At 43.0% G+C, this 10,452-nt stretch overlaps 1 non-coding gene and 1 pseudogene across 1 annotated transcript; both read right to left on the minus strand.

Annotated features, from left to right (window-relative positions):
- Positions 1–1,293: 1,293 nt before the first annotated feature.
- Positions 1,294–1,405, minus strand: LOC114671624 (small nucleolar RNA SNORA77). The gene has a single exon (XR_003721659.1). It is a non-coding gene; the product is annotated as a small nucleolar RNA SNORA77 (small nucleolar RNA).
- Positions 1,406–8,116: 6,711 nt separating this feature from the next.
- LOC711208 (keratin, type II cytoskeletal 8 pseudogene) lies at positions 8,117–9,563 on the minus strand (annotated as a pseudogene).
- Positions 9,564–10,452: the final 889 nt, after the last annotated feature.

Consider the following 10,452-nt stretch of genomic DNA (forward strand, 5'->3'; position numbering starts at 1 on the left):
GGATAAATAGCTACATGTAGGAAGTCAAAAAGTTGCAGGAGAAACATTAAGTATAGATAATTCATAAAATAAAAATCAGATCCATGAAATCCTGAGTTTGTTGTAGAAAATGTCATTACACTTAACCGTATTTTCTCTGCAGATCTGAATATGTGTTTGTTGTCTCTATTTTTGTTGGTTAAAGAATGGATCAAGGTTTTCCAAAATTGTTTTTTGTTGCCACAGTGGAAATCTACAAAAATGGGTAATAGGCTATTTTGGGACCATTGTTCAGAAGTGCATTTATCTTAGAAATGGTTACCATGGAGATGAGCACACGTTGTATGACTCTACAGCTTGCAAGTTAGAGTCATCTATGCTACTAAGACATAAATAGCTATATACACACACAGATGCACAAGAGCTCATGCACACATGCACAATAAAGTTATGTTGTTCCTCTTTTTGTAAAATAATAATAAAATTCCATGTAGTGCTGACCTTTGGTGGTGGAAGGGTCTGCAAATTGTAGACATTTTAAAATGTAATATTGTATGATGATATAAAAACCACTTTTTAAAAACATCATAAAGTAGTCTGAATCAAGTTTAAAGAGTAACAACATACTTAACAAGTAAAATAAATAATGAGAACATGTTTCTTAGACATCACTGCTTCTTAAAGTAGAAATATAAAAATCAAAAGGTAAAAAACAAACTCAGAATATATTACAAGAAGTTCTTGAGTTATTTTTCCCAAAGCACTCAATATTGGGCATAGGTATTTACCTAATTTCTCTCTCCCTCTCTAGCTAGTTAGGTACTTTCTCTTTCTTTCTTTCTTTCTTTCTTTCTTTCTTTCTTTCTTTCTTTCTTTCTTTCTTTCTTTCTCTTTCTTCCTTCCTTCTTTCTTTCTTTTTCTTTCTTCTTTCCTTTTTCCTTCTCTTTCATTCGTTCATTCGTTCCCCTTTTTTGTTTTTTTATTGAAACGGGGTCTCACTCTGTCACCCAGGCTGGAGTGCAGTGGTGCGATCTCCGCTCACTGCAACCTCTGCCTCCCGGGTTCAAGCAATTCTTCTGCCTCAGCCTCCCAAGTAGCTGGGACTATAGGCGCCCGCCACCACGCCCGATTGTTTTTGTATTTTTAGTAGAGACAGGGTTTCACTGTGTTAGCCAGGATAGTCTCGATCTCCTGACCTCGTGATCCACCCACCTTGGCCTCCCAAAGCGCTGGGATTACAGGCGTGAGACACCGCGCCTGGCCTTGTTTCCCTTTTTTGCTTGGATTTTTCTTTTTCTTCAGGAATGTTTGCCCCTCTGTGTCCCCAGGCAGCTACATCACCCTAGAGAGGCCAAAATGGTCACAGCACCCTGGAATGCTCACTGGCAGACAGAAAAAGCACCCGCTGGATGCTGAGTGAGTCTGCAAAAAAATAAATGTTTTCACATGTGTAAATTCCCAAGAGACTAGCTACTTTCAGTGATAACTTGCAGAGATCACAAAGGCATATATTCTGATAAAGTTAATTTGCTTTAATATTTTTACCTTTTTCTTTACATTTTATAATGGATGTTTTCAAATTTTCAAACGAAAAATGAAAGGATAGTAAAATTAAGCCCCTTCCCATGTACCCATCACCCAGCTTCAATACTTACCAACATATGGCTAATTCTGTTTGGTTTACAACCCTCCTTCCCCCATCGTTTTAAATCAAATGCAAAACATTGTAATAACAACTCTTTTGAATAACTGAACTCGTCAATAAGAAACCTTTTTTCCTCCACAATTTGGAGTTTTTTTCTATTTTCCCTGGAAACTTCAAAGGCTTCATTGTGTATAGGGTGCAATGCGGGTGCACTAAATTCAGTAGTGTAAGTAATAATAACTAGAATAATAATAATAATAATGCTTTCTCCATCATGCAAGTGATTAAATACACCAATGATTTAGCCACATTTAGCTTTGAAGCTACATGCCGTCATTCATCTATTTCTTGTGTGAAAAGCAATCTTTTCTCATGCACCAGAGTTAATTTTTTCAAGACTAATTACTGCAAATGTATTTAAGCATATCTTTAAAGTAAGCCATGTACTTTGACTTGTTTTATAGAATCACAAGAATAAACAAAATAAATAAAGAAAACAAAATAAATGTTTTCTGCTTTTTTTAAGACAGCGATTTTAATACATCTGATTAGTAAACAAACACCTTATAATAGCTAAAGAGTACACAAAAAGTACAACTATAAAACAACTAGTCATTTTTTACCATCTTTTCATTAAAAATAGCCATGTATGGGCTGCGTGTGTTGGCTCACACCTGTAATCCCAGAGCTTTGGGAGGCTGAGGTGGGCAGATCACTTGAGGCCAGGAGTTCGAGACCATCCTGGCCAACATGATGAAACCCTGCCCTGTCAGTAATAAAAATACAAAAATTAGCCACGTGTGGTGGCACACGCCTGTAATCCCAGCTACTCAGGAGCTCAGGAAGCTGAGACGGGAGAATCGCTTGAACCTGGGAGGTAGAAGTTTCAGTGAGCCAAGACTGCACCTCTGCCCTCCAGCCTGGGTGACAGAGTGAGACTCTGCCTCAAAAAAAAAAAAAAAAAAAAGTCATGTATGATTTCTCATATGCTGCCATTTTCAAACTTAAGCATCATTAGTTTTAGAGAGAAAATCACAAAATACAAAACCTAGGTCAGCAAAAAAGCTGATTATATAACCTTTATTTGTTTTCATTTTAGTACTCTTATCACACTGCCTTCTAGAATTTCAGTACTGAATAACTTGTGAAATTTTTCCCCTAAATTTGTCCATCTAATATGGCTTATTTTCAAATGAAATATTATTTATCAATGTATTAATAAGTAGATCCAAGCCTTTAAAAATAAATATAAAGTTTTAAAATCTTAATCTTTTAAATCTGTCTTGGGAAGTAAAAGATTTTTAATGGGCCGGGCGTGGTGGCTCAAGCCTGTAATCCCAGCACTTTGGGAGGCCGAGACGGGCGGATCACGAAGTCAGGAGATCGAGACCATCCTGGCAAACACGATGAAACCCCATCTCTACTAAAAAAAAATACCAAAAACTAGCCGGGCGTGGTGGCGGCGCCTGTAGTCCCAGCTACTTGGGAGGCTGAGGCAGGAGAATGGCGTGAACCCGGGAGGCGGAGCTTGCAGTGAGCTGAGATCCGGCCACTGCACTCCAGCCCGGGCGACAGAGCAAGACTCTGTCTCAAAAAGAAAAAAAAAAAAGATTTTTAATGTAGAATGAGAGACCCCTCAGAAATCAGAAAAAATATCTTTTCACTCTACGTAGCCTCATCTAGATTAATTAATATGTCTTTAAATAACCATTGTTTGAAAAGAGCTGGCGTTTCATCTTTATGTATAGCTCTAGTGCTTCTAGCATTTAACTATTCATCATTATGAAATATCTACATAAATACTTTCAGGAAAATATACAGTTTTTTAGGAATATTTCCAGTAAAAAAGTTACAGGGGACTCCTGACTCAATTGAAAAAGAAAGGATTGAAGATTAAAATAGAGACATGTCATATTGCATTGGACCAGTTGATTATCCTAAAGAATACTGACACCACAATAAATTTTGAGGGTAAGTGCTATAGCTTTCTAATTCATCAATTAAAAATCCAGAAATAGGGATGCTTTCCTTACTCAACTGGATCAGTTGATGTTTAATCCAAACATTTTCTCAGCTTCTTGGATATTATTCTGTTGTTGTCTCTACCAGTACATAAGACAGTGCATTCAATAACTTTATTACACACCATATCCTTTTAGTCGACATAAAAGTACTTCTTTTAAACTTCAAGATACATTCCCTATTATTTTGAATATCCTAGGATTTTATTAATTTAGTTCACGTTATCCATATTATTCCTGATTCTTTAAAACAATTTGATCATATTTCTTCCCAGCTTTTTATTATTTTAAATTAAGTCATATGTTTTATATTAATAAGTATTATTAATAATTAATAGCATTTTAAAGGAGGAGGATAGATTCCTAGAAGAAGGTAGGGAGGTCAACATTATCTGAAAATGACACTCTGGAAGTGAATTTTCCGTCATGGACAGTCTAGTACTTTCCGGACACAACCTCCAGCTGCCTCTAGTTATACGCCATCATATCTTTTCAAGCTCTTTAATTTGGCAGCTCTTCTACCACCCTATTTAAGTCGTTCTATGAAAAATCATCAGCTGATCTCATTGTATCATGTCAATTTAACTTGTCTTCATTCTCTGTATTCTGACTTCTCTGTAACTTTTTACACCACTGAACAACTTTTCTTTTTCTTTCTTTCTTTTTTTTTTTTTTTTTTGAAATTCTATTTACTTTTGAATACATGGTTTAGGCTTTCACTGGTTTCTATAACTTCTCTTTATTTATTTATTTTTTTCATGTTTCATTTCTTTTCAAAACTCCAAATTTTGTTCCCTAAACCATCGTCCCTTCCTGGGCTTTCTGTAAACTGGCTCCTTTGAGAAGTTCATATCTTCTCATTCAGCCATCACCTTTATGTGAATGACCTCAACTCAACTCAGATATCCTGGCTTCATCACTCATTCATCCATCCATGAAATATTTATTGAATGCTTACAATGTGGCAAGCACTAAATAGATAAGTTGGGCTACTCAGCACCCTGGAAAAACACAGCTCATAGTCCTTTTAACACTAGTGTCCAAATTTCCCTAGCTAGAAATTGTCAAGTCATTTTTGATGACCCTCTTTCTTTAATCCCTAAATAAATTTTTAAAAATAAGTTTTCATTTATTTTTATTAAAAATTGGCTTTTGGTTGGACATGGTGACTCATGCCTGTAATCCCAGCATTTTGGAAGCCTGAGGCAGGAGGATCACTTGAGGCTAGGAGTTAGAGATTAGCAAGGGGAAACACTGTGAGACTTTGTGAAAAAATTTTAAAAATTGTATTATTTAAAAGTACTTTATAGGTCATCATTCTTATGGGCTTCAACATGATTCAAGTTGTCAAATCCCTTGTACCTTCATTACTATCTTAGTTTCCTGATTGGTCCTCTGACTTATTTTCTTCAGCTTGTATAATGTTTTTTATCATGTTATTCTTAATGTTTATAAAACACTATAAGCCCAAAAATCTCCACCTGGTTTTTGAAGCTTACATAATCTAGATCCACCATGCTGTGTAAATTTTATTCCCAACATACACCCTTCTTAAAGCTCAGATGTTTCCCCACAAACACGTATTACTTTTAACTTCTATTATTTGCTAATACCTGTGACTCTTTTTTTCTGGGTTGATTTTTTTCCTCTTCCAAATGGAATTGTAAACATCTGAATGCCAAAATCTAGTTTTAATTGTTGAATTGTATCAATTCTAAAATGCACATTTCTTGCATTATTAACTTCCTGAAAATGAGGGTGTATCTTTTAATCAATAATGTCTTAAACATTTTAATACAGTTCAATTGGTAATATTTATTTATTTATGTTTTTCGTGGTACATAAAATAATAGTGTCCATAATCAATGGCATTTTAAATTCAATGAAATGCCTTTTTTTTTTTTTTTGCACCTTGATAGTCTTTAATGGAGTATTTAGCTCTTTGCAGACACTCCAAAAAAGTTTGTTGGTTGATTGTATGGTTTTGAAGCATAAGTGGCTGCCATAAAGATAACCTGCATGTCTAGCATATACCTAATTTCAAAATTAAATTTTAAAATGGTTTGTTTTCTGAAGTGAAGTAGAAAAATAATTAGATAATTATTGATGGCAGCAGTGGCCCATCTGGAGCAACAGCTGTGAAGATGCTGGCTGCAGGAGGGATAGGGGGTGGTGGCTGGTGTTGTGTGTTCTGCGGAGCAGCATAAGCCAGGAACAGGTATGAGACCTGCCCTCTATTGAGTTGGCAGGGCAGGAGCCCTGCACTCCCAGGCACAGTTGCAGCTGCACAGCTGTGGCTCTGAACCCAGAAAGGGTTCTTACAACCTCAGAAGTGCCTGCTGTCTGGCCTCCCACTGTCTGGCCTCTGCCTGCTCCTGGTGCCCACTCTAGTGCAAGCCTGGGTGCTGTCACAACCCAGCCAGGTGTGCATGTGTTCAGGTCAGTGCTGACATGCCGGCCCCCTACCACCTCAGCTCTCTTGGGACTTTGGGCACAGACAATAATGGGAGGGCGGTCGGGGGTGCTGAGGGAAGCTTGGCGTGGGCCTGCAGGCACCATTGGGCAATAACAGCCTGTACACTGTGGATAGCATGTTGATGGCGGGAGACAGACAGGTTCCTGTGTGGAAAAGGGCAGGTCCCTGGTGAAACTCCACCTTCAAGCCAGGGATCCCTTGAAGCATGAGGGCTGGGCTGTCAGTTTCAGGTAGAGTCTGCACCCTGGAGTGACAACTTATGATGCCGTTTCTGGTCCCACCCATGGCTGCCCATGGACCAATCAGGATGCACTTCCTCCCTTCTGAAGTTCATAAAAACCCCAGGACTCAGAGACAGGCTCTCAGAGACAGGATGACCTGTCTGCACAAAGGAGCTACCCACTCTGGGTCTCATCTCTGCAGAGGGCTGCAGATTCAATGGGACAACCAGGCTGCAGAAAGGAGTTACCCACTTCAGGTGTCCTGAGAGCTTAATGTTGCTCAATAAAGCACCTCTTCGCCTTGCTCACCTTTCAATTGTCCATGTACCTCATTCTTCCTGGACGCAGGACAAGAACTCAGGACCTACCAAATGGTGGGACTGAAAGAGCTGTAACACAAACAGGGAAGAAACACTACACGCCCCTGCCACTGCCTGCTCACCAAGTTGTGGGTGACAAGAAGGCGAGAAGATTTGCCACCCTTTGGGGTGTTCAGACCTAGGGGCTCCCCAAACCAGGGCTGTGACACCCTCTTTGGGGCTCTGCAGTTTTTGGCATCTTCAAGCTTCTGGGCACCACCGCATTCCCTTCATACTCAGGTGCCCACAGTGGGAACTGCTTGCGATGCATCTGATCCAGCTGCAGGCTTGCATGAAGCCAGAATCTGTGCTGGCATCTGGAGCTGACTACCCTGCTGCAGCAACCGATGTGCCTAACTGTGCACAGTGGCCCGACTCCCTGGTTGCTCATGGACGCATGCCTCACTGCTGTGTGCCTGGCTCCAGTCTCTTCCGAGGCATGGGATCCAGTCTGGTAGTGCAAGCTGAGCGCAGTCTGCCAGGTCAAGTGGGCAGAATGAGTCCAGCAGGCCAGAGAAAAACTTGGGCAAAGGCATCACCAGCCACAGAGGTTTACAGCTGGAAGAGCGACACCCTAAGGATCCTGTGACAGTATGTGGAGACTGCTTTTTAAACATACCATATATCACAATGAATAGAATTCTAAATTTCTGGAAATTTAGAATTCTATTCATTGTGATATATGGAATTTTTAAAAAGTAGAAATAGAGAGCATCCCATGCTCTATTTCACTGAGCTTGAAAAATATCTCACTGGTTTTGGGAAATGTGAGATTCTTAAACATTAGCACAAACATACAAGGAATTGATATTTGAAAGGAAATGCAGAAAGTCTCTATATCTCAACTGGACATGGTGGCTCATGCCTGTAATCCCAGCACTTTGGGAGGCTGAGGCAGGTGGATCACAAGGTCAGGAGTTCAAGACCAGCCTGGTCAGCATGGTGAAACCCCGTCTCTACTAAAACTACAAAAAATTAGCCAGGCGTGGTGGTGCGTGCCTGTAGTCCCAGCTACTCAGGAGGCTGAGGCAGGAGAATCGCTTGAACCCAGGAGGCAGAGGCTGCAGTGAGCCGAGATCACACCATTGCACTCCAGCCTGAGCAACAGAGCAAGACTCCATCTCAAAAAAAAAAAAAAAGTAAGTTTTTATAGCTCTGTTTGTATTACTATATATATTTCGCAGAGCTAGCTGAGGTTTTATTTTGGAAAAAAAAAAAAGCTATTGAATTGTAGCTGGAGGCACGGGCTAGGGGAGTCCTCAGGTAGTAAACTCCCCCCTCGGCGGATGGGCTGAGGGCTAAGACTGAGGCTCAGGTGGGTCTCCCATTCCCTGTGCTGCCCTTCACAGCAGGCTCCCTCACGGGCTCTGGTGCAGCCACAGGAGGGGCAGGCTGGGAGGGGCTGCCGTGGCTATTCACTTGGATAGGACCTCAGAGGACTTGGACACCAGCTTCCCATCACAGGTCTCGATCTTCTTCACAACCACGGCCCTAGTGTAGCTGGTGCAGCTGAAGGAGCTGGAGCCTGTGCCAGAGCCAAAGCTGGAGCCCAGGTCATAGCTAAGGCTGGGACTTGTTAGACCCCCATAGGCCGAGCTCAGACCACCTGCATAGCTGCTGGTGGTCTTTGTATGGATGCTCATGTTCCGTATCCCAGACTCCAGCCGGCTCTCCTCGCCCTCCAGCAGCTTCCTGTAGGTGGCGATCTCGATGTCCAGGGCCAGCTTGGCATTCATCAGCTCCTGGTACTCACGCAGCTGCCGCACCATGTCCTGCTTGGCCCGCTGCAGTGCGGCCTACAGCTGGGACAGCTTGGGGTTGGCATCCTTAATGGCCAACTCCCCGCGCTGCTCGGCATCTGCAATGGCGGCCTCCAGGGAAGCCCTCTGGCCTTTGAGACTCTCAATCTCAGCCTGGAGCTGGCTGATGTTCCGGTTCATCTCGGAGATCTCAGCCTTTGTATGCCTCAGGTCATTCAGTGTCTGCAGCTCCTCATACTCGATCTGGTACCGGCTGCGGTTGGTAATCTCGTACTGCGTCTTGACCTCAGCGATGATGCTGTCCATGTCCAGGGAGCTGCTGTTGTCCATGGACAGCACCACAGACGTGTCTGAGATCTGGGACTGCAGCTCTGGGATATCCTCTTCATACAGCTGCCTGAGGAAGTTGATTTCGTCAGTCAGCCCTTCCAGGCGAGACTCCAGCTCTACCTTGTTCATGTAAGCTTCATCCACATCCTTCTTGATGAGGACAAATTCATTCTCCATCTCTCTACACTTATTGGTCTCATCCTCATACTTGTTCTTGAAGTCCTCCGCCAGCCCCTGAATGTTGCCAAGTTCCGCCTCCAGCTTCAGCTTCTCCTGGTCCACAGTCTCCAGCTGCTGCCTAAAGTTGTTGATGTAGCTCTGGAACATGTTGTCCATGTTGCTCTGAGCTGTCTTCTGCTGCTGCAGGAGGCTCCACTTGGTCTCCAGCATCTTGTTCTGCTACTCCAGGAACCACATCTTATCTATGAAGGAGGCAAACTTGTTGTTGAGGGTCTTGATCTGTTCCTTCTTCTGGGTGTGCACTGCCTGGATGCTGGGGTCCACCTCCAGGTTAAGGGGGCTCAGCAGGCTCTGGTTGACAGTGACAGTGGTGATGCCTCCCATGCCACTGGCCCCACCATAGCCTCTGCCCAGGCCACCCCTGAAGCTGCTGCTGCCCACTCGGGAGCTCAAGGAGCTGATGCAGGCACCAGGCCCACTCGTGTAGGAATGGCTGCTGAAGGCCAGGGGACCAGAGGTGGACACCTTGTAGGACTTCTGGGTCACCCTGATGGACATGGTGGAGGCAGGAGTGGAGGCAGGCAGGCTGAACCAGGCGAAGTTCCCAGAAGGAGTGGAGAAGCTGCTTCTTGATTGACTTCTTATATTATCAATATAATATAAATAACTAAGGCTGGACTTGGTGGCTCACGCCTATAATCCCAGCACTTTGGGAGGCTGAGGCGGGTGGATCACCTGAGGCCAGGAGTTGGAGACCAGCCTGACCAACATGGTGAAACCCCATCTCTACTAAAAATACAAAAAATTAGCCGGGCATGGTGGTGCTTGCCTGTAGTCCCAGCTACTTGGGAGGCTGAGGTGGGAGAATCACTTGAACCTGGGAGGTGGTGGTTGCAGTGGGCCAAGATTGCACCACTACACTCCAGCCTGTGCGCCAGAGCAAGACTCCATCTCTCTCTCTCTCTCTCTCTCTCTCTCTCCACACACACACACACACACACACACACACATACAAAATCACACATATATAACCAAAAAATGTTGTGTAATCAAAATACTCTAATAACAAATTTATACATAAGGAATTACATTCATGAAGAAAGTTTACATTCAAACTTGTTTTAATTGAAATTTTTTTTTTTTTTTTTTTTTTTTGAGACGGAGTCTCGCTCTGTCACCCAGGCTGGAGTGCAGTGGCCGGATCTCAGCTCACTGCAAGCTCCGCCTCCCGGGTTCATGCCATTCTCCTGCCTCAGCCTCCCGAGTAGCTGGGACTACAGGCGCCTGCCACCTCGCCCGGCTAAGTTTTTTTGTATTTTTAGTAGAGACGGGGTTTCACTGTGTTACCCAGGATGGTCTCGATCTCCTGACCTCGTGATCCGCCCGTCTCGGCCTCCCAAAGTGCTGGGATTACAGGCTTGAGCCACCGTGCCCGGCCTTAATTGAAATTTTTAAAAAGTCTTCTAAAGGATCACACAGGA

Source organism: Macaca mulatta, chromosome 12 (assembly GCF_049350105.2).
Source record: "Macaca mulatta isolate MMU2019108-1 chromosome 12, T2T-MMU8v2.0, whole genome shotgun sequence".
In the NCBI taxonomy this organism is placed as follows: Eukaryota; Metazoa; Chordata; class Mammalia; order Primates; family Cercopithecidae; genus Macaca; species Macaca mulatta.